The sequence below is a fragment of the Zalophus californianus genome, chromosome 6 (assembly GCF_009762305.2).
Source record: "Zalophus californianus isolate mZalCal1 chromosome 6, mZalCal1.pri.v2, whole genome shotgun sequence".
NCBI lineage: Eukaryota > Metazoa > Chordata > Mammalia > Carnivora > Otariidae > Zalophus > Zalophus californianus.
In genome coordinates, this window is record NC_045600.1 from 29,874,494 (window position 1) to 29,899,683 (window position 25,190).

The following is a 25,190-nucleotide window of genomic DNA, read 5'->3' on the forward strand; positions in this document are numbered from 1 at the left end:
ATTCTTCTAAGGCAGTGTTACTCAACCTTTTGTTGCTATCGTTCCCTAAGGAGATTTTTTTAGACATTTTCCTTAATTACACTCCCCCATGAAATTTTAATACCACACATATACTCTATATCTACTTAGTACTAATGTATATTGCACTTCAAATATTAAAGAAAAAAATTTCTGGCCTCCCCCAATTTCACTTCCTTCAACGTGTGTGTTTTAAAACCTTGCTTCTGTCAACTACATTACCTTTACCTTTCTAAGTTTCCTTCACACGGACATCTGTCGACAATAAAACCATTTCAGTAAAAGATAAAAGTTGTGGGGCTGAGATCAAGAGTCCCACTCCACTGACTGGCTCGGGCTTGTGACTCTTGATCTCAGGATTGTTGAGTCCAAGCCCCATGTTGGGTGTGGAGACTACTTTAAAAAAAAAAAAAAAGATAAAAAGTTGTAACCCAGAGTAGAGTCTAACAGCACAGTAGGAAAGGCTTCCCTCCCAGCTGAGGCAAATCCATTAAAACTACTATTTTTAAAGTACACTTCTCCAACAAGCAACAAAACCCACCAAACACCCAGTTCATATTTTCCATCTCATTCATAAAGACAGCATTTTGTTAAATGAGACATTCTGTTGAAATCAAAAGACAGCAATCCCTTAACTAATGGCCTCTCTCTCCTTCTTAAAATCTATTTTTAAAGAAGAACACAAGATAAGCACAAAATGACTTATTTTTTAGTCTCTCCTAAATCCCTCTAGAATCTGTTCCTTTTCTTGGCCTCCTGGCCTGCATACTCCCTACCTTCACTCTTGTAAGAGGCTCCCCTGGCCCCAGGTCCAGATTAGTACTTTTTATTTTCCACGTTATTAGCAAACTTTTTAAATGCAAATCTGATCTGTCTGCTCCCAGGATATTTAAATCTTTCCAGAGCTCTTTCCTCCCAGTAAGATAAAAGTCCCAACTCCTCAGCATGATATGCAAAGATTTTCACTGTGAGGCCAATCAGTGGCCAGTCACATCTTCCCGTTTCTAGAAAGCTTTTCATAATCACTTTACCCAGGATAGCAGAAATGCTCTTCCACCCATACTAGCTGGTACCTGCCCTCCCACCTCATCCACTCACCCCTGGTCTCTTCCTATTTTAAGAAGCAAGGTCACCTCTTCAAAGATTTCCTCTTCTCCCCCTCTCCTTCCCAGGGCCACAAAGCACCTCATAACCAGCTTTACAGGCACTCTGCATACATTTGGTAATCACTTGCTTATCAGAATGGGTCTGTTTTCCCCCACAGTTGAGCCATTTAAAAGATGCATGCAAGGAAATGCACTAAGAATACTTGCTGCAAGCTGATATCCTAAATTGGAAGCTTTACATTCATCTTTGTATTCTAGCACCTGGAGAACCAGGAACCTATGGGAATTGGAAGCCCAATAAATATTTTTGGAATGACAGAAACCCTGCTGGGTCCAGATAACCACTACCTCTTTCTCTCAGTGTTATCAAATCACCTGTTTAAACCTAGACTCAATTTCTGCCAGAAATTCACATGCAACTTAATCCATTTCCCTTTCTTTAGAAAACAAAACACTGATTTCAGGAGCTTCTCTCACCTTCTCATTTCTTGAAGTTTCCAACTGGGTTCCTCGAAAATAAATGCAGAGTTTTCAGTATCCTAGGAAACAACTCATTTCAGCCTAGAGACTTTTACCTACTTTAACTGAGTGAGAACGCTCTCACTTTACTGCATCTTTTGTATTCTACCCTTCTGTCTGAAAACCACTTTCTTCGCTAGAGAAGATAGCAGGAGGAGTGAATGACTCTGCACTCCCTCCTTGAAGATTAAACAGTGGGTCTAGCTTCATTCTTCTTCCTCATCTTGTATTATACACTGAACGTTAATTTGCATATACCTTATCTTTATTAAAGCTGAACCCAAACATACTTGATAACACAGCAAGTCCACTCTTAAACATATATTCAACAGAAATCCATGTCCATGTGCCCCTCAAAGGATGTAACAGCCAAAGATCAAAAACTGAAACCCAAATGAGTAGAACATATCAATAGTTGTATATTCATACAATGGAAAACTAGAGAGCAATAAAAAAGAACTACAGCTACAAAGAACACATGGATACATTTTACAAATTAAACAAAAGAAACCAGGCGCAAATGAAAATACCCTTTATGATCCCATTTCTACAAATTTCAAAAATATGTAAAAACAAATCTACGGTTAGAAGTGAAGAGTGGTTACCTTTGGGGAAGAAGGAGGCTAGTGATGGCAAAGGTGCATGATGAGAAGGCTTCTGGGGCTGGTCATTTTCTCTTTCTTGACCCTGCATGGTGATTACACACATGTATTCATTTTCTGATGACTTACTGAGCTCTATCTTTACGATGCACTTGATGTGTATTATACTTACAAAAAAGTTTTCTTAAATTACTGTGGTAATTTCAAATCTTTCCCTACAAGTCATGGGTCATTCTAGATATAACCTTTCTAAACATTTGTTGGCATTCAGTCTGTTCTTTTGTTTGCATGCTTACTATGTGCCCCTGTCTCTTTTATACACCCCTTAAATGTGGCTTCCTAAGAAAGTAGAAACACAACCCACAGAATAGCAGAAAATTTTTTCAAATCAGATCTGATAAAAAATTTGGATCTAGGGTACATAAACAATTCTTAACACTCAACAGTAAAAAAACATACAACTCAATTTTAAAATGGGCAGAGGAGGGGCGCCTGGGTGGCTCAGTTAAGCATCTGCCTTGGGCTCAGGTCATGATCCCAGGGTCTTGGGATAGAGCCCCAACACTGGGCTCCCTGCTGAGCAGGGAGCCTGCTTCTCCCTCTCCCATACCCCCTGCTTGCGTACTCGAGCACTCTCTTTCTCTCAAATAAAATAAAATAAATAAAATCTTTAAAAGGAAGGAAGGAAGGGAGGGAGGGAGGGAGGGAGGGAGGGCAGAGGATCTGAACAGACATTTTTCCAAAGAAGATATACAATGACCAATAAACACATGAACTATGGGGGCAACCTGGGTGGCTCAGCTGGTTAAGCATCTGCCTTCGGCTCAGGTCAGGATCCCAGATTCCAGAGATTGGGCTCCCTGCTCAGCGGGGAGTCTGATTCTCCCTGTCCCTCTGCCCTTCTCCCCTGCTTCCCCTGCTCCTGTTCTTGCTCTCGCGTGCTCTCTCTCTCTCTCAAAAATAAATAAACAAAAATTTTAAAAAAAAAAGGCACATGAATGATGATCAACATCATTAGTCATTAAGGAGCTGCAAATGAAATCTACAATGAGATCCCACTCCACACCCATAAGGACTGCTAAAATAAAAACACCAAAGAGCACAGCAACAAGCATTGGCAAGGATGTGGACAAACAGGAACCTTCACACACTGCCGATGGTGGGAATGTCAAAGGGGACAGCTACTTTGGTAAACAGTCTAGCAGGTTAAACAGAGTTACTACCGAAGTCAGCAATTCCATTAATAGGTGTACACCCAAGAGAAATGAAAACATGTGCACACCAAAACTTACCATGACCAGCAGCATTCTTCTTAACACACAAAAAGTGAAAACCCAAATGTCCATCAAGTGATGGATAAACAAAATGGCAGATAACCGTACAATGGAATATTACTCGGTCATAATAATAAAGTACAGATGCATGATCCTTGAGAACATCATGCTAAAGAAGCCAGGCACAAAAGACCACATGTTACAGGATTCCATTTACATGAAACATCCAGATTAGGCAACTCTATAGACAGCAAGGAGATTAGTGCTTGCTTAGGTCTGAAGGGATGGGGGGGTGGTGCCCCAAGAGCTGAAGGACATGGGTTTCTTTTTGAGGTGATGAACATGTTCTCAAACTGCGGTGATGGTAGCACAAAGCTGTGAATATCTTAAAAACCAGTGAATTGTGCATTTTCAATGGGTTAATTTGGTATGTGAATTATATATCAATAAAGCTGTTATTTTTTAAAAATCTGGCTTCTTTTGCAATGGCCCCAAACAGCTGCGCTGCCTTCTCAGAAGCCAGCCCCATTTTTGCTTATCAGTGTGATTTGGAATCTACAATCACAACTTTTGTTTCTTGGAGCTTCCCACCCATCTGGATGAAACCATACTCCTTTTTATAGTTCTGCTGGCCTTGGAGGTACCATATCTTTTCTCTGAGCTTTGTGAAATCTCCTTCTAAAAATCTAGGCCAGAAGACTCTTCCATCATGAAGAAATGGAAGCCACTTTCACCCAAAGTTCTCAGCATAAATCAGTGAGCCACAAATTCCATCTTCTGCCTTCTAAAAATAGATCAAGGCCTTATCAGATGTCTCCATTTATCGGGTTGAGATTTCCACAAATACACAGATAGTTGAAATGCACCATTTATAAACTATCTTCTCCTTGTGCCAGCTTTGAACTTATACATATTTATTCAGGGATGCATGTAAGATTAGGCTCTGGGAATACAAAATTGCAAAAGACACAATTCCTGGCCTTCAAGGTCTAACAGGAGAAGCAAACACAGAAAAATAACTTTAACATATTCTGACAAAGCTCCCCCAGCTTCTCTCCATCCTGCCACTTAATAAGTAACTTGTAATTGTCTGAAACCTGTCTGTCAGCCTGGCTTGCTTTCGTGAGAACAGACGTGCCCTGTGAGTCCCAAAGACTGACAGTGACCTGAACCCAGGAGAGCTTCAACAAACTCTTGATTGAATATGTGAATGAAAAAGCATGAATATGCAAGGAGAACCAAGAATGTCATACATAAGTACCTGTCCTGCCCTCTTAACCTCTTCTCAGTTACAAATTCCAGCCACATTTGCCTTAGCACAGTCCTTGCTGAGGCCAGCAGGGAGCAGATGAAGCTGGGAAGATACCCAGGTTGATTCCTCCCTCTCTGCCCCCTGACCTCTCCTTCATCTGAGCTCTTAGCTTTCCCACCCTTGCCTTCCTCCACCTGACGCCTGGGCGAAAATGCTCAGGATAACCTTTTAAAGATAACTGTGATGAGATGGGATGTTCCTGTGTAATGGAGATGAAATTTATGTCTCCAAGAACCCACCATGATAACCCAAATGAAATGTATCTTTCCATCAGGGTCTTTAAAAACCCAAGGGAAAGAGACCAGGACAGCTGAGAAGCTGGGAGGGCTTGAAAGAAGGGAGGATGGGTAGTGACACAGACTGGACTGGGTGGGGCGTCTGTTACGTGCCAGACACTGTCCCTGCTGCCATACACCTGCCATCATCATTAGTGCTCCCAAGGGCGCCTGGGTGGCTCAGCAGGTTGACTGTCCGGCTCTTGATCTCGATCTCAAAGTCATGAGTTCAAGCCCTGAGTTGGGCTCCACAAGAAATTAATAATAATAATAATAATAATAATAATAATAATAATAATAATAATTATTAGAGCTCCCATCTATTGGTACTAAACCCAAACTGTGGGGAGGGCGTGACATACATCATCTCATTTCTTCTTGACAATAACCTTGCAAATTAAAGCATCATCACTGTCCCCTTTTTTAAAAACAGGTAAGAGATTAAAGAATCTCCTGAGGTCACAGTGGTAAGACAGAAACCACGGCTCAGGGCCCAAAGCCCGTAGGTACCACTTCCACTTACCAAGAAACACTGTGTATCATAGGAACACAACTTAGCCTCTGTACCCATGTTCTAAATCTAAACCGTAAAAATGAAGGAAATTCCTTCCTCAAAAGTTGGCTTTGGGAAAATTAAATGAGACAATATATCCAAAAATGTACTAGTACATAACAGACCCTCAAAAATGAAACTGTTTGTTTTTTCTGTTGTTTCTCCTGCTGTGAACTTCCTGGCCTTAAAGCATGAGCACACAGTGGACACACTGTAATTTGTAAATCAGCTCTCACACCCTGTCCTTGAGGGCAGGCTCTGACCTACTCATACCCACCAGGTTAAAATAAAATTAAGGTTTGAGAAAAGCATCTAGAATGCCAACTACCACCTTACAAAGTTTTAGAACACAACTCATTTGCAACTTAGAAACTATTCACAGAGAAACCTAAGGTCAAAGCTGCTCTTGGTTTTGTTCCCCAATGTTCTTCTCCTGAGGAAAAACAGACACCCCACCCCCAAAGCTGCTGTGCCTGATGCCATACGCCCAAGGGGGTAAATGCTGCCATCTTCCCAGGGCCTCTTCCTTCTCCCCAACAGATTTCACCTGCAAGCCCCTTTTGCTTGTTTTCAGAAGCCATTTTTGAAAGGTAGGAAACATGGAAACATTAATTGTGGTTAGTTATTATTGGGTGGTAAAATGATGGAGGATTTTTTTTCTTCTTCTTATTTTCTGGTATTTTCTAAATTAAAAAAAAAAAAACCCTTGTGCAGTGCTTTCCTAATACAAAAAAAAAAAAAAAAGAACAACAAGAAGAGAAAAGGAAAGAAAAGCCAATGCATTTAAATGATCTCCTTCGTCTCCTGCTGGACATCTCTCTCTTCTTCCCGAAGACTCCCCAGCGAGCTGGAAGCATGTTGAAAACAGACCTGCTAAATCATCTGCACAACACTCAGCACAGCCCCTCACCCACAGCAGGAGCCTGCCACAAAACAGCTCAGTGAGTGTCTGTTGAATGAATGAGTATTCGGGTAATATTTAGAAACAGACTCTCTTAATGGATGGTGGGTGGACCAAGGTATGAATGTGGCATGTCTTTAATGCACTTGGATTATCATAGTTAAATATCATTATTATAAAGGTAGCTTTCAAAAAACCAAAGCAGTTAAACATGGTAAGTCTACAATCCAAAGACAAGGTGAACTATCAAGGTGATACTCTAGTCCCAACAGGTGACTGCACTAGACAATTTCCCAGAGGTAAACCAAGAACCAGATGGCGAACAGACCTAAGGTCCTCATGCATCTTGCTCTAAATGAGTGCCCCAGAAACTGGATTCATTAAATAACCCCAGGGCTCTATGCCCCATTTAGAGGGCACATCATGGCCCTGGCTCAGCTACCAAAGTTTAAGAATACTCCTTAAAATTGATCTTTGTTCTTAAGATTAAATAATAAGCCTAAATATAAAAGCAAACAGGGGATTAAGCTAAAACCACCCCAGCCATGTTATCACTCCACCAAAAATCCTTATCTAATAAACCAAAGCAGAAAATTTAAGGAGTGATTTAACATGAAAGAAAAGTCTCAAATATTTGGTTTGGAGAAATGACCTGAACATAAAGTTTAAAGAAGGGTATACTGGATTCAATAAACATACAAAGCCCACAGGTCAACAGAAAAGTTAAGGTAGTAAAAATGTTTTCATTTTCCACCATGACCTCAGTTAACCAAATTAGCTTTTACTAAGTGACTTCAATTCTGTTTGATCAATTGAATGTGTGTTTCCTAGAAGCACACCCTGATTGCCAGGACCGACCTTACACCCATCTTTGTATTTTCAATTAACTTCAGTTCTATTAACCTCTCTTTAAAAATCTGTATATTGCTAATATACCTCCAGGCTCCTAAACCACACTTATTTCAAAATAAAGCAGATGCTGACTTGATGACAGTATGATCATTTTAGGGCAACAGGCAGAAGTCAATGACGGGATGACAACTTCACAGCAGAACCCATGCTGCAAGATGAGAAAGAAAGAAAAGACATTTCTCATGTTTCCTGTCTTGCCCTCAGTTGGGAAGTAAAGTGAAAGTGTTCTTACTAGAAAATAATTCTGTGGCTATTACAAACTCTGTGAAAATTTATATTTCGCCACAACCATAAATATTTATATTTCGTCTAGCTATCTGCACTAGAAACATTTGCAACCCTGGGCCTTGAACTTCTATAGCAGATGTGAGCCTCCTATGAGGTTGTTTCCCTTATCTCAGTAAGTTCAGTTGGCCAAAGAGAATATTCAACCACAACCAATAGCTTGACTCTAGCGGAAGGGAGAAAATTAAATATACTTACCATGAATTTTCTCTAGGAGTCCGAGATACTTGCTCTTGTGCATCTCCTACAAGTTCACTCGCCTACCACCTCATTTTTCTTAGTGAAACCAGCAACAGGAGGAGGTGAGAGAAACGAAAGAAATTGTATAATGCCTGTGCAAACCATGTCTAAGTCCCCGGAAAAATGCAAACAGGCAAGGGTCTGCAAGCTGGGCAAGTCACTTATAGCCTTTCTCAGCTTTATTGTCTGTTGATAATACCTACTTCACAGGAATTCCATGGGGATAAAATCAGATGATCTAAGCAAAGAACCTATTCATTGGTAGAGCTCAGTGCAAGATATTTATGACTATTATTAACTGAGCACTGTGGAGGTCACCTTGACAGGCCAAAGTCCTACAGGAGATACAGGAAAAGAAACTGCTAAATGGGTCCCATACCAGTTCTGGGAAATCCAGACCATCACTGCAGATACAAAAAACAGTCCCTGACTCTCCACTGCAGCACAACACAGACAAATGATAAACTACATACCATGCTTAAAAATCCTACCAGCAAGATCAGCCTTTCATTGGAGAAATGGGTGGAGAGCTTCTATCATCAGTGTGGATAGTGTTTAAAACAAATTACAAATTAGCCTTTCATTGGAGAAATGGGTGGAGAGCTTCTATCATCAGTGTGAATAGTGTTTAAAACAAAAATTTTTTTTTAAATACCATGCTTAAAAATTCTACCAGCAAGACCAGCCCTTCATTGGAGAAATGGGTGGAGAGCTTCTATCATCAGCACGGACAGTATTTAAAACAAATAGGGTGATGGTCACAGCTACCCTACCATATGCAGACAGGCTTTCCGTCATTTCCAACAATAAAATATATTCTATGCACACAGCCAAAACATGACTGCAACCACTCTAGTCCCAACAGGTGACTGCACTAGACAATTTCCCAACCCAGTAGCTGCTGCAATGTAAGTTAATGTAAGAAGGTTTGTAACAGGAACTCAACAGCTTGGCTCTCACTCATGGAGTCCTAATGTCTATCTTGTAGGCTTGTTATAAAGATGAGCAGTGGTGTGACAGGAAGTGCTTAGCACACTGGGTACTCAGTAAGCAGTAGCCTTTGTAAACTGTGTAACGAGGAAGCAACAAAATCTAAAGGCTGAGCCTGCCATGAAGCAATCGAAAAGAGAGTGGCTCCTTTTCAACTAAGAAATTAAATTGTATGAAAACAACTGGATAAAGAACACAGTAACAAGCCTTACAACAGGGAAAAAAAAATCACTAAACAGCAGGTTAATCAGTTTGCCACCCAAAAATGAATGCCAGTGTGCCCATTCCTCTGGGGCAAATAAACATACAAAATAAGAAATGGTCCCTATCCTCCAAGGTCTCCATCTATCTGAGGAGAAATCCCATGGCTTCACCTGTCTGTCTGCATCCCCCTCCTCGATTCTATGTCCTATGAAGGCAAAACCCACAACGTGACATTGCTGTACGGTGCAGGCACTCAGGAAAAAACTGTTAAACAAGTAAGACACATAGATCTCAAAGACTAAAAGAGCTACCTGCCTCAGAAGTTTCCAAGCCTGGCTTCACAGACTGCTCAATCTGAACGTCCAAGGTACAGACAGAGACTCCGTGTACTTAGCGTGCTCCCCAGAAGATTCTAACACTCCACGGAGACTAGGAATCACTAGCCTCACGGAGCCCCCAAGAACTGCCTTTACAAGGGCCCCATCCAGAAATGATCCAGCCTAGGCTTGCGATGGGGAATGCAGCCCGTCCCTCCTACAGGAGGCTCTACTAGAAAGTTCTTTGTGATGCTCCTTCACATGGCTGTATTTACTCTACTCATGTCCTTCTCTGTGGGGCCTGGAAAGACAAAGGTAATCTCTCCTCCTTAGGTATGCTGGACTTTCAACCCTTGTGGCAGCGATGACATCCCTTCTGAGTGTTCTCCAGACTAAATGTCCTTGATGAATTGTGCATTAATTATTTAATGCTAAGCTCCTTAAGTATACAACACCGTACAACAGCATCTCAGAGAAGTATCAGGAGAGAGAACTCAGGATGAGTTACTCTAACCAGAAAAATGGCAGTGAAGGAAGTAGGCACAAAAGGATGAGAAAGACAGATAAAACTGGAACTCGGGGCTGGTATTGCATCACAGGGGATAAAAGGAAAACAAAATAATGATAAGAAGAGTGATCTGCAGGGAAGAGGGGAAGAGAGATAAAGCTACGGGTGAGGACATTAGTGTTTAATGTTACAAAGAACCAATGTGGAACATGAACAATGGCTCAAGGAAGTTGGAATAGTTGGGAAGAGAAAGCAGAGGCCCACATGAAGGCAGACACACAGTCGTGGAGAGGCCAGAGAAATCAGATAAGCAGCAAGGAAGAGCCCTAAGAGAAAGGTCACAAAAGCAAGCAGAAGAGTGTGAGTTTGACGTGGTAAGGTATTGAACCACTTTAGTTCCCTGAGAGGGGCACACATACCTAGGAGGTCCTACATTAGAAAGAATGATCAGACAAGATGGCCTAGACAGGGGACAGGAGGAGGTGAGGTGCTGACAAGGGAGCCTGCTCCCGCCACCCAGATACAAAGGTCAAGGCTCTGTCCTAAGACAGTGGCAATTAAAGGAGGAAAAGTTGAAAACAAGAATCAGTTCTAAAGGAAAAAAAAATTAAAAAAGGCAGTGCTTGGTCTCAGACCAGACCAAAGAGAGAAGAAAGGGAAGAATCGGAGATGACATCTGAGTGCTATCTGGAAAATTCAAGAAAGAAGCAGGCAAGGCTCAGGCAAGGGGAGGCAAGATCACTGCGCGATCTCATGCACTGAGTGCATCTGAGGATTAGCATGGGGGCGGGGAGGGGGGTGAGGGGGCAGGGTTCTTTGTGGAAGCGTCACAGTTCACCCCCTGCTCCACAACACACATGGCAGCTCATGGTTTTGCTCTTCTCTGGTTTGAGTCCAAAATCTGTACATTACCACCAAAGTTAAAGTGCTTGAAAAAAAGCTAAAGTGTTCTGATAGAGCTAGCTGAAAGAAGTCAGCCACAAAAGACCACAAATTGTGCGAGCCCATTTACAGGAAACATCCAGAGGGGGCAAGTATATAAAGTGGATTAGTGGTGGCCTAGGGCTGGGGACAAACAGGGAGTGACAGCAAAAGGGATTGGAGTTCCTTTTGGGAATAAGATGTTATAAAATTGTTTATGGAGATGGTAACACAAGTCTGTGGATGTATACTTCAAATGCAAGAACCATATAATAAGTTAATTATAACTCAATAAAAGCGTTACATAAAGGAAAAAAAAAACAAGAGTGCATAAACAGATACTACAACTTCAGAAATGAAGAGCCTATCTCCCCAATAAAAATGGTTACTAGACTCAAGTGCAAATAAAAAGCCATCAGGCAATTTGGAAAATTCTAAAAGATATTTTAGAGAATCTAAGTAAGCTGTATTCCTTCTAGGGGAAAAAAATTATTAAGCATGGAAAAGACAGAGATTTAAATACATAGATCCCTTTCAAAGTATTTCTTACAACTGACCTAAATTTCCTAATATGTACTTCAAAAGTAAAAACAGGCTGGGCTTTTTTCAGACAATTATGTTAAGTGATATTATAATAGGTACCTATTGTTCAATTTCTTACAAGCTGAAATAAGATAACGTATAGCAAGTCAATTCAATGAAAAGCAAAAGGTTATGTAACTTAACCATTACTGAGCAGATGGGTAAACTTATTTTATAAATTTGAGGACCTGAAAGAAGAAGAGAGATATCCTCTTGCCTGCAAGATACAAGAGAATATCCAAGTCATTTCTGCCTCCACAATATCCTCTGAAACACATGGTTCCCGAGGCCTCCTTGCATTATTAAAGCCACTACCGCTCTCATGAGGTAGTGAGAGTTCAGCTCGCTGAACACCGAGCACACTTACTTCGACGTCATTCATCAACAGTTACACTCACTACATGCATCAGGCCCTCAAAGGCACCCTTAGCTTCTCTTCTAAATCACATAACCTGCAGTGGGTCCCCCGCTGATGCCTGACGGAATCCTGCACACCACAGAAGCAACCCAGGAGGGAGGTGAAGAAAGGGGCAGTGCCTCTGTGCAAACCGTGTGGCGCGTGAAGAGCCGAGAACCAAGAACATACACCTCTGGATGCTCCTAAAGCAACATCAGATTGCTGGCAAGGTATCAATCATCAGCAAAGACAGCATCTCAAGGACACAACTATCTACCACAATCTCTAAGGAAGGACATTTAATAAGTTCCAAACACCACTGATTGAACTATAAGACTGATGCTCTCAACTTTTTCGCCTGGATCTTAAATTTTAACTCAGTGGGGTCAAATATGTATTGAACGTAATCTCACCTGCCTATAACAAAACTCGGAGTATTCCAAAAACCTAGGAATATACAAACAGGTATTCTGAGTCAAGAAACATGGAGAGTGGTCTCTCTAATAAATCTGACCTATTAGACCCTATTTGTTAACTATGTAAGTCATGGAAGCTTCAAAGGACAAAGGCTTTGAGAAAGGAAAGAGCTGGGGGTTTTCTACTATAATATCCTCCCACCTAAATAAAATCACTTTGGCTCCCAGAGATGTTTATTAAGGGGCAAGTATGGCACCACAGGCCCACATGGTGCTGCAGGGGCTCTGCACAAAATGAAGCCATCTGACACCCTGAAGGAAACCAAAATACCAAGTTCTCCCAGAAGCTGCCCAGGAATCACTGAATAAGAAAGCAAGCTACTCCATCTATTGGGAAAGAAAACCAGCCTTTGAAAGGCCAGTGCCAACTTCCAACAATACATTCTGGCCGATGGCCTATGACTTAAGTAGTGCAAAAGAGACCACAAAGTACCTAAGATGGTAACCAGTCTACTTTCCAGAAATAATACCACCATTACAAGACATAACTTTAGAAGTTTTAACTTTTTTTTTTCATTTGATGTCAAGAATTCTGGGAAGGGCAAACACTTTCCCCATTTCATAGATGAGAAAACTGAAGCCCATGAAGGTTAGCAGACCTGCCAGGCGCCAAGCTGACTTCTCCGCTTACATGTCAACTGCTAGCTTATACCCAGCATATACAAACCAGCTCTTCACCCCCACCAAAACCTCCTCCTCCCGTCTTCCCCATTTCAGGGACTGGCCCCTGCATTACTCCACTTGCTCAGGCCAAAAACCCTGCTGTTCTCCTTGACTCCTCTCCTGCTTGCTCTCTACATCATCACAGCCTTCAGTTGACATAAGTCCAGAATCCAGCCACTTCTCATCATCTCCACTGATCATCATATCTGACCCAGATTATTGCTAGAACCCCCTGAAATCTCCCTGCTCCACCTTAGTCACCCCCACATACATACTTTATTCTATTCTCTGCATAACTGAGTTTTTGCTTTAAAAATACGTCAGATCAAACCCTTCGTGGAAAGCCCTCTGGTGGCTTCCCATCTCACTCAGAGCTGTTCATTGCCGTAGACCCAGAATGAGAGCAGTATCTGCCATCTAGAAGGTGCTCAGTGAATACTGCTTGCTGATTAGTAAACAAAAGAAAAATGGCCAAATTCACAGAGTCAGGATTACACAAATCTTCCAGTGCTCTCGGTAACCATGAGACCACATTTACAACAGCAAACAATCCACATGGGAAGAAATTCTTAAATCTTACTTTGAATAACTGAACCCTATCACACATTATCAATACTATGTTGAATTTCTCATGTCAAATTAATATGAAAATATCATTTTCATTTTTAAAAAGCCACGAAATCTCACACTAAGTTACCTGAATATTACAAATTTGGCAGCATGGACTGCCAGCTTAACTTTCACAGCACTGGTCCTCAGATCAGTGACTCTTCTGTATTCGGTAACATGATGGCGCCGTATCTCAAGACTACCACACACATTAATGACAAGGGCTCTGAAAGACTCAGAAAACAAGCACCTAGAAAAAGGGGTGGTGAACATTTCTAAATCTCCCACCCTAGCACTATACCAATCATCTGAAAAGGAATTAAGTTTCTACCATATTACAAGTCACAGCAGAAAGGTGAGATTCAGAACTGTCTCCTACCAAAATTACAAAGACTCTCAGAGTTGAGTTAAAATGTTGATTGTTTTCAGATCAAAGTGAAATTAATGCTAAAATTATCCACCAACACAGAATTTTCTCACTAATATGTTTTAGAGTTAGAAACAAATTCTCTGAATTTCTTTCTTTAGTTCTTTCAAAAACATTTCTCCTATCTGCAAAAAGCCTTCAGTCTCACTAAATCACAATAATAAATTCACAGAATGTTAACAGTTGGCCTTAAAGGAAACTTAATTCAACCTCAACCTTCTTCCTCTTACAAAGGAAAAGATATTTGGTCTCTAAAAAAGTGAACAATAACACTTGCTAAATGAGTGAATGAATGAAGATCCAAAAAGGATATATGACTCCTTTAAGATCTGACAATGGAAAAATACAGATTAACCAAAACTAGACACGGAACAGACGTGGAAGTAGAGGAAACCAAGACTTGAAAACCTTATCTGGGTCCTCCGGAAAAACTTAACCAAAATTCATTAAAGCCTGTTTCCTTTAGTTCTGTTACTCAGAAAAGCACTTGATAAAATAAATTTTGCCAAGACCTATCTCCTTGGAAACCAAAAAGGCAGAACTGTCTAGGGTTTCTTTTCTCTTCTATACAAAGACTATTTAACACAGGACTATTTTCATAATAAACTACAACTGTTTTGCATCAGTAGTGAAACAGGTGGCCTTTAACTAAAAGAAAAATCAACCAGATGAGAGGAACAGAACACTGAAAAGGACCATATCAATCACTAGAAGAGTATCTGCCACATGAGGGCAGGAACCATATAGTCCCTCGTCACTAAGAGCAGCCATTGGCCCCTGGCATTAGAGTGCGAGTCAATAAATACTTATGGGATACATGAGTAAGTTACTCCTTAGAGATTCACCCATGTAGACATAAATACCTTTGGTTACCACTAAATGAATCTTTACTTCAGGCCTACTAAATGCAAGCATACTACATTTTTTCCTCCACAACAATTCCCCCAGTGTCCCTTCAAGTAATACACTCAACCAAAATTATCCCCACAGTTTTATTAAGAAGGTAAGAAAGTATGTCTTAAGTAGCCTACAGTACTTACTAAAACAGCCACTTAATTTGCTCTTCTGGTTCCAATCTCTCTCATTCAATTCATCCCATACAACCCAGCCAAGTTTGTTTTCTCTCCTTTGCACATCTCAGAAAAGAAAACAGTGCTGTGGCTAACTATTCTATCCTTGTATGCGGCCTACTGCTATTCAGGGAGCAGATGGGGAAAGGCAGAGTCTACTGGAATGGAGTAGGAAAAGCAATACAGTGTCAAGGAAAACAATACCACAAGTGACAGCTCTTATAATAACTGATACCACTGAAAATCTTGAGATCACCCCTAGCAGCTTTCATGAAGGACCTCCCGTCACACTGCAACCCAACTGACACAGATGGTTTGGGGTATTTATATCAAGTGGGCTACACATCCAATCTTCAAGGTCCATCACCTTTTGGAAGCTTTCCCAAGCCACTGGAATAGGTATCTGTGAAGGTACTTTGCAAACCACGAAGGGCTAGACACACAGCTCTTACTCCACTAGCTGCCAACTGAGAGCCTTGCAAGCATTCTGCCATTTAAATCACTCTACCTCATTCTTTAAGAGTCTGATCCCCTCAAAAAAAAAAAAAAAAAAAAAACGAAAAATTCTGTGAACTGTTTTCTCAATCGTCAACTTCTCTATTCTCTATTATTTAACACTGAGAATAGCATCAATTAAAGTAAGTGCCTTCACACTTCCAGATTTCAAGATATTACAAAGCTAGTGTAATCCAAACAATTGTAGTACTGGCATAAAGACAAACAGACCAACAGAAGAGACAGCCCAGAAATAAACCCTTGTGTCTGTGGGCACCTGATCTTCAACAAGGGAGCTAAGACCACCCAATGGGGAAAGGACAATCTCTTCATCAAACACTGTTGAGAAAACTGACATTTACATGCAAAAGAATGAAGTTGGACACTTATCTTACACCATATACTAAAATTAACTCAAAACGGAGTAAAGACCTAAAAACAAGAACTAAAACTATAAAATTTCTAGAAGAAAACATAGGGGGAAAGCTTCATGACACTGGCTTGGCAATAACTTCTTGGATATGATGCCCAAAGCACAAGCAACAAAAGCAAAAATAGACAAATTTTAAAACTTTTGCACATCAAAGGAAACCAACAAAGTGAAAAGGCAACCCACAGAATAAGAGAAAATATTTGCAAATCATACATCTAAGAGATTAATATCCAGAATATATAAAGAACTCCTACAACTCAACAAGAAATCCAGTAACCCAATTAAAAAATGGGCAAAGGACTGAACAGCCATTTCTCCAAAGCTGATGGACAAATGGTCAATAAACATATGAAAGATACTCAACATCACTTATCGCCAGAGAAATGCAAATCAAAACCACAGTGAGATCTCACCTCACGGCATTAGGATGGCTACTATGAAAAACACAGAAAATAACAAGTGTTGACAAGGATGTGGAGAAACTGGAACCCTTGTGCGCTGTTGGCGGGAATGTAAAACCACTGTGGTCTTACAACTACTATGAAAAATTGTATAGAGATTACTCAAAAAATTAAAAATTTTAACTACCATATGATCCAGCAATCCCACTTCTGTGTGTACATTCAAAAGAATTGAGGGCGCCTGGGTGTCTCAGTCGGTTAAGCGACTGCCTTCAGCTCAGGTCATGATCCTGGAGTCCCGGGATCGAGTCCCGCAGTGGGCTCCCTGTTCGGCAGGGAGTCCGCTTCTCTCTCTGACCCTCCCCCCTCTCATGTGCTCTCTCTCAAATAAATAAATAAAATTTAAAAAAAAAAAAGAATTGAAAGCAAGGTCTTAAAGATACATTGGCATACTCGTGTTCATACCAGCATTATTCACAACAGAAGAGGTAGAAGCAACCTGAATGTCCATGAATGGATGAGTAGACCAAATACTGTCTATACATATCATGGAATATTATTGAGCCTCGAAAAAAGGAAATCCTGTCACATGCCAACACGGATGAACCTTGAGGACATTATGCTGAGTGAAATAAGCCAGCCACAAAAAGACAAAATACTGCCTGATTCTTACTTATATGAGGTGTCTTAAGTAGACAAATTCACAAAAACAGAAGTAGAATGGCAGTAGCCAGGAGAAGGGGAGAGTATGGTTTCAGATCTGCAAGCTGAGAAAGTTCTGGAGGTCTGTTTCACAACAACATGAATGTACTTAACACTGCTGCACTATATACTTAAAAATGGTTAAGGTGGCAGTGCCACCATACAGATACCAAACTGGATGTACATGTTCTACCTCCACTGCAGGAGTCTAAGCAGCCCGATCCTTTCAGCTGTTGGCAGGTATTTCCAGAGTTTTTTTCCAAGTTGTCTTTTTTAGTCAATGGGACAGCATTGAGGATCAGAGGTTCCCGTTCTCACCCATTCAAAATGAAGCTTCCACAATCCCCAGTCAGCTGCTCTCTGGCTTAAGCCTACTACTTGTTTACCTTATTGTCAAGCATAGGTTCAAAAATGATATAAAAACGATTGTGTTCTCAAGTGGGTGGAGGAAAAGCATAACAGAATCATCCATTGAGTTTTTTCACACCACCATCCACCTGATATCCAACATGCTGCCCTGGAGAAAAGCCCCAGAGTTCACCGGGATCCCCTACCCTCTCCACGCAAGCGCTCCCTGCTCCCCCAAACACACATCCTCCCCAAACCACTGAAAGCCACTTTTTTTAAAACATTACCTGGGAAATGACCTTCAGAATAATCCCACTGAAGGTAATTATTTGGCTGACATTCTTGAACTCTGAATAAGCCTTTCCTGTGAACCCTGTAGCTCTCCATAACCTATCATTTACCTACTGAAACATTTTGTTATGCAATTATTAGACCTCATTTCCTATTACAAAGGATCAGCACTAAGATCCTCATTAAAAAAAATAAAGTAACATGGAGACGCTTCAAAGAACCACAGGCACCTCACCAACTGATAAAGAGACAAGGGTTAGGAACCACAGTCAGACCCCGCCCCAAACACAGGCACACACACAGCACACTCTCTTTACATAGGAGATGTCAGCTCCTCAGGAATTAGACAAAGTATACACTGGCAGAATCTTCTAAGGTCTTCCCCGGGGCAGCCAGAACCAGGCTTAGGAAGAGGGAGGACATCCATCAACCACACATCGACCCGCGGTACAAGAGTAAGAAGAGCCCTGTGTTTCTACAGCCTTCTGAAGAAAAGCAGTTTGGTTCCAACAAGTCATAAACTTACATTTCTTGCAAATATCTGGGAAAATACTGCTTTCCACTTTTTTCCTAGATACACATAGGTGAAGCAAGCAGTAACAGTCCAATTGGGTGAAAATTTTAGGACATGCAACTAATTTATAATGATACATCTTAGAGGCATCTCCTAACAAGTACTGTCTCTTCTTGAAAGCGTGAGATACCACAGTTCGGTTGTCAGTTGCTTCTCTAAGAGCATCAAGAACCACAAAGAAACTTGTATTATTTTTACCTAAAGACATCTCTTTTTGGTAATGACAAGTGTGTTTTTAAAAAAAAAAAAAAAAAACTGTTTTTTCTCAATACACCTTTAAAGGTTTTTAAATTGTTTCATATCTGGTCAAGTTGAGATTTTTAAGAACCTCATTTTTAATTTGTAATAAAAAGTTTACAACTTGATTTTTTCAAAAAAATCAACAAACGGCAAGCACCCATTAATAAAGGTCTTAAATAAAAAAAAAAGTTGTAAAAACCAATAGTCAATCAATTCTGGGAACCGAGACTGTTAAAGGGAACACAAGGAGCTCACAATATATCCAACTAGAATACCTATCTAGGTGAATACTCTGGAATATGAAGGAAAAAAAAAAAGATAACATAACATAATCATTCACAATAAAGGTCTTTGCTTTTTATTTCTCACTAGCTGTCTTCTGAGTAGTTGAGAATTCATTCTAAAAGGAAGCAAGACCCTGAACCACAAAAACCCATTAATGATGATACCTATAGCTTTGGTAAAAGACCTCGTGAAAAAAGTAGAAAAGAGAAAATAACCAGAATTAACTATTGTACCTGCAAAAGGCACTGAACCCAGATCTGCTTTGGGGGAGGGCAGAGGAAAAAGAATCCAGTGGTGGCCAAGGCTGGACGTCCTGTCTTATCCGCTCAAGTCACCTCTGAGTGACCCCTGTGCTTGTGCAAACCAGAAACCCTGCCTCTCCAAGCCGGCACACTCCAACAGGCATCCAGGCTCCCGCATCTCCTGAGCTGAAAAGAGGGAAATCTAACATTATGTAATTGCCTGTTTCCCACAGTTTAAAGGGAGGCATACTATAATCCTAATTAGTGTGAGAAGTCAGTGCAACATGACAAGGAACAAATTAGAAATCTAGAGACTAGAAATTCTCATCCCAGACCTCCAGAGGCCGAGAGCTGGGGCCTCACCTGACTCTGCTGCACACCCGCCTAGGCGCTGTTATGTCCTAGGGTCCAACTAAAAAAAAGCTCCTGATGTTCCTCCGTGTCCTTTCAGGGTCATCCCTCTTGATCTTCAAGAAAACACTCATGTTCTCTTTACTCTCCCCAGGCCAGAATAAAAGGAGAAAATGGATGTGCCCTGGCCCCTACCCTCAAAAGATATACCCCAGTGGATTTTCTTACCCTCGTGATCACAAACCCAACCACACTCATGTTATTCCCTCCCTCACTCAAACCGTCTGTTTGAGAGATTCAAAGCAAAGGGAATTTTTCCCATGCTTCTGACTCACTCCAGAGCTCATCAAAAGCCCACCAAAAGAATAAAAGAGCGATTACCTAAGGATAATTAACTTAGTTCTAACCTTTGGAAAATAAAATGCCATACAAGTGTGAGGGCTTTGTTTTGCCTTTTCTTTTTTTCAATTAGCTAGACACAGGAAAAAAACAAATAAAAAGCTAAAAACAAAAATCCAATGAGGTCAATTTACTTCTTATGCCAAAAAGTAGAAGTGCCGTGGATAGGTTGGATTGTCAATCTCAAGTGATCGTGGAACACCTACATTTTAAGGAGCACCGGATATGAAACAAGACACAACTTTTTGGATAAGCACTGAAAGAATAAGATACCGCTCAACCCCCCCCAGAAGGGAGAGCCCCCCCCTCTAAAGGGCAGTCGCTGACTGGCAGGGATATTTCTTCTCTCCTGGCTCAGATTACCCTAGTGGAAGGGAGGGTGGTGCTATGTAAATCAGTCACATCTTCAACAGGAAGCTCCTTCAATATGTTCCTTTTTTCTGTGCAATTATCCCTCCATCTGACCCATCCCCCCTCCAAGCCCCATTCCCTGGTAACACTTACATGTACACGTAACTGAAAGAGAAGGTCTACAAGTTGCCACTATTCCAGAAATAAGGAAGGGACAATCACTTTCTTTTACAAATGAAAAATGATATTAAGGGAAGAAAATGGTAACCTTGAACAAATTAAGTTTGGCTTCTCTAAAGAGCGTACAAGTACCTTATGCTCTGAGTTAATAAAGTCTATCCCCCCACCCCAAAAAGGTCGGGGGGGAGGAGCCTAAGGCTTACCATGTAGATATTTTAACTAAGTCAATTTCTTTTTCCATACTTTGTAATTTGAGTAACTCTAAAGCTTACTTACCAAACACTACATCAATACTGTTTTCAAAGCTCTTCAATTTTTTTTTTCCAATCTTAATGTTGATTTTGTTTGCTTCCTTAGGTTTTGCTCACTTAGATACTTAATAAACACTGAACACTTGCGGGGGGGAGGGAGTAGTAAACGAATTTTAACATATAGACTCAAAAAAACAAAACAATAACCAGGAAACAAAGGAGTACAGTTAAATCTGGAAACCTGCCTTCCAATTACTGCCTGATCACTAATTAGTTCTTCTATAACCTGTGACAAATCACTTCAGCTTTCCAGGCCTCAGTTTCATCATCTGCAAAATGGAGAAAATGGGCCAAATGATCTAAATTCAAAATCCCTTCTACCTTCAACAATCTATGAATCTGTTCATCAAAAAGAAAATGCAATTGCAAATAAAACTTTATGATTTCATACATATTTTCATACTTTCATACATATTTTCTCATTAATTCTTGCAGCAAAGCTGTGAAGCAAGCATTATGCCCATTTTTGCTGAAAAAGACAGTTTTTCAGAAAGACAGTTCAGAGAGGTTTGATTATTTTTTAAGATCCCATAGCCAGAAAATTTGAAACCCAGAACTTCTGAGGGCAAATAATGGGCTCCCTTATTTCAGAAAACAATAAAAATAACTGATTGCCTGCTATGCAAAACCTTTCTGGAGGCAGGGTACCATACCAGGGTACCATAACCCCAAACTCAGAAAAGTTACTACATATGGCCCCACTGGACTATAAGTTCCATGAAACACACTTATTCACCACCAGAACCATGGAGCCCAACAGCACACTTCCCGGATAGAGGCACTCAGTAAATAACGCCTGACTCACCATAAACTTCAAAAGGTTAGGAATATAGTGATATTATGGGGGTAGAGGGGGACTTTTTTCTGAATTTCAGATATGAGCTTCTGTGATCTGCATCAAAAGGAAGAAAGAAGCATTCTCTATCAGAGATCTAGTTCTCCATCAGAGGGATAAATATATTTGTTTTCCTCTGACAAAATCCGATTTCATCAGTGAACCAAAAATCTCCAATGTGAGATGTCACCTGGAAATCTTCAGGATATCCATACTTTATAGGTGCACTGCTATGGACCAATAGGAATGATAACACAACCATGAGGACTGACAGGAAGCACATAATTATGTTCTCACGAATCACTACATACTTGCCCCTAAATTGGAAAGATTCAGGGAATCTGTATTTTTACACTTTTCCACCTCTCGTGGTGCCTGTTTCACAGCTCAAAGAGACAGAAAACGGACTTTTATTGAAAAACTCAAACGGCAATTTAACAGAACATATCCATTACTCAGAGTCAACCAAGATCCCCCAAAGTTTACAAAACCACTAAACTCAAGCAATCTTCAATCTATGACTTCAATAAAGCTACATGAAGATTTTTTCTAAAGTTGTTTAAAAAGCGAGGGGTAGGGGGGTTCCCTAAAATTACTCATGTAATTCAAATCAAAAGCAAAGTAAGTAAGTATGAAAGCCAGAAAATAACAGTGAAAGGATAGAGTTAAATGAATCTTAGTACAAAATCTAAGTAAGGTGCTTTGGATTTATTACCAAGAGTTCAAGTCAACCTTGCCACAGGATCCCAACGTCTGCCTGACACTTCAGATCTAAAAAGTTCTATCAGAATTGCAATTTCAAACAGGAGGAGCAGTACCAGGAACTACAGAGAAGCTAACAGCAACACCTACTGACTATCTTGAGCCACTTGCCAAACTTGTTCTCTCAGTCAAACTAGAGAAATCTAATGATAAAGTCAACTTCAAAAGTCTTTTACTTAAGCATAATGAGATAAGAAAATAAGTTGTCACCCACATAAAGCCATTCATCCCCAAAATCTCTTATTTTGCCCCTAACCATTTACAAGCAAATCATCACCCAAGTCATTTTAAATGCACTGTTAATTGCTGATGCCTCAGTACAAGTAATTTATTCCATGGGAAAAATGTTAATATTAATATTCTTGTTAATAACTGGTATGTCATCTAATAGTTGGACACATCAGTGACCATAAACTGCTTTACATAAACCTTTCATTTGAGACTACTGCTGTTACCACTGCTCTACATTATTCCCATCAGGTTTTTTTTTCCCCCATCCTGGTAAAGGTGGTTTAATTGCAGCCTTCAAGAAATGAAAAAGAGAAAAGTGAAAGTCATTAAATCAGGATTATATAGAAAATTAATACTGTTACTAAACTGGCTGCAGAGGACGATTCTATAGGACTTAATCTTGTACTTTTCCAAAAAATTAAGTCGGAGAATCTTTGCCTTGGACGAATATTCCATATGAGAAAAGAAGAGAAAGTTGACACTTAACTCCCACAGAGTACCAGTATAAAAACAATGGGTTTAAGAGTCTGAGTCAGAGTTTCAACATGAAAGACTTACTTTATAGAGGAAACGCCAACCCCAGTTCATCCAGATAGACCTGGAACCTGATGAAAGTCGACACCTTTACTCTGAAATTTGCATCGCATCACTGGCTCCCAGTTTAGAAATATAATCGTCCAGCCGGTAGTAAGAATTTCAGGGAATGCTACCTCTAAAATACCAGGAAATTTTTCAGGAAAAATTAAATTAAGGTAAACGCAGTCTCTAGGAGCCGTCAGTCCCCAAATGCTTCCTTCAAAAACGAATACCAACAACTCAATTAAACATCTTCCCTGAAGTGATCCATTTCCCTTGTCTCTAGATTTAACAAACGGTGAAACCAGATGAAATTTCAACCTGCCTAATATGATTACTTGTCCACCTAGAAATGCCATGAAGCAATAGGGAGCCTCGCAAATTTCCTTTAGGGTCAGAAGTTGGAAACAGATGAGGCTAAAGAGGAAAAGTTGTTTTTGAGGCGCCCTCACGCCTCCCCAGCCCTCTCGAGGTTTACTTGCTCCAACGAAAGCAGGTTAGAGCATCCCCGACTTTCACTGCCCTCCCCCTCAGAACCCCGGGAGAGAAATTAACCACCCGCGGGCAGTGAGCTCCCTACTCCCTTTCCCATGATTACAACCCTCGGCCTCTCCTTTCCAGCACAGCCTGCAAAGCGCTCACCCAGGTGACTGAAGGTGAAGGGTGCCGGGTGACGACGAGAACAACCGGGTGGGCGCAGCCACCCCGACGGGGGCGCGGATCTCCCGGCCTCTCGCGGAGGCGCTCCGCCGGTAGTTATGCAGATTCGGATTCCGAGGTGCGTGCGCGCGCGCCGTGCGCGGTGCAGCCCGGACTCGCCCCCGCCGGGCTGCGCTATCAGCACGCCACCGAATCGGAAATAAAACTTTGACCGGTCTCTCGGTGTCTGCTCCCGGCCCTGGACCCGAGCCCCAGCCAAAAACGCGCTGGGGGAGGGGGGGCTGTCGACAGTCCTGCACCCCCCTTCCCCTGCCCGGCCCCAAGGCGCTGGAGCCACTTACCGCTCAGCCCGGCCTCCCGGTGCTGCCGCGCGTCCGGGGTGGGTCCGCCGCGCGCTCTCCCTGGGGAGAAAGAGAAACCGTGTGGACGGTCGGCGCGCGCTCACTCGCCGCCTCCTCTGCGGAGAACGGCGGGCGGCGAGGCCGGGCCGGGGCGGGCGCCGGGCGGAGTAGGGCCCGGGGGAGGTGGGGGCTGAATCTGCCCAACTCCCGAGCCCGGCTCCGAGGGGGACCGGAGAGCAGGCTGGAGAGCAGCCGGCGGGGGCCCGCGCTCCTGGAGTGGGGGGGCGGAGGTGCCTCTGTCCCCGGGCATCAACTATTGTCTGGGCGTCCTGGTCCCCGCTCGCGCCGCCTCCGCGGCTCAGCGCCCCCCATCCCGCCCGCCTGCCCCCACGAGAAAAAGCTGGGGGTGGGGGCCGCGGATAAAGCGGGTTTGGGGTGGCTGGGGGTTTCGGGGTCCAGAGGTCGGAGGTGGGTGCAGGGGAAGGGGAGGTGCGTGCCGAGTGGGGGAGGGGACAGGTAACTGCCGACGGGGGTGGAAAGGCCCGCGAGGACCGGTGAAGGGGGAGGAAATGGGGAGGGAGTCCCGGAGGCGGGAAGGGATGGAGTGGCTGGGGGGCGGCCTCTGAAGCCCAGACCTGGCCCTCCCCGGGGACCCTCCTCCCGGGGTGTCGGCGCCGCACTGACTTTTTCGCTCACTCGCTTACGCACGCACTGAACTCGCTCACAAAGTTGCCGGCGGTGGCGGCGCCTCACTCGCCCTTCCCTCCCCTCCACTCCCCTCGCCTCCCCGCCTCCCCGCCCCATTCCTTCCCCTCCTTCTCTCCCTCCCTCGGCAAGTCTCGGGTGAGATCACCGCTGGGCTACTCAGCACAGCGCGCAAATCTCGCGAGAGAAGCGGCCGCTCAGCCCGGCCAGCCCGGGAAGTAGGAGTTGGAGGAAGGTGGGGGACCGCGGAACTCCTAGTTGCTATGACGACGGCAAAGCCCTGGATTCCTGTCTCCTGCAGAGAGCCAAGGCAGCA

The 25,190-nt window shown here is 42.3% G+C and overlaps 1 protein-coding gene across 20 annotated transcripts in view; it reads right to left on the minus strand.

Moving 5' to 3' along the window:
• The window catches only part of SIPA1L1 (signal induced proliferation associated 1 like 1), a 468,863-nt gene that overhangs the window by 341,939 nt on the left and 101,734 nt on the right, over positions 1 to 25,190 (minus strand). For 12 of the 20 annotated variants that reach the window (XM_027568805.2, XM_027568803.2, XM_027568801.2 and 9 more), the window contains exons 1-2: positions 24,170 to 24,229; positions 2,249 to 2,330 (exon numbers count right to left, since the gene is read on the minus strand). The exons of 2 other annotated variants lie outside the window; for them this stretch is intronic. The gene's annotated coding sequence lies outside the window, so the exon portion shown is untranslated. Of the gene's footprint in view, positions 1 to 2,248; positions 2,331 to 7,955; positions 8,034 to 23,150; positions 23,305 to 23,810; positions 24,053 to 24,169; positions 24,230 to 24,853; positions 24,923 to 25,190 lie in introns of those variants that run through there. 6 more of the 20 variants (XM_027568808.2, XM_027568807.2, XM_027568800.2 and 3 more) reach the window with 4 other exon arrangements.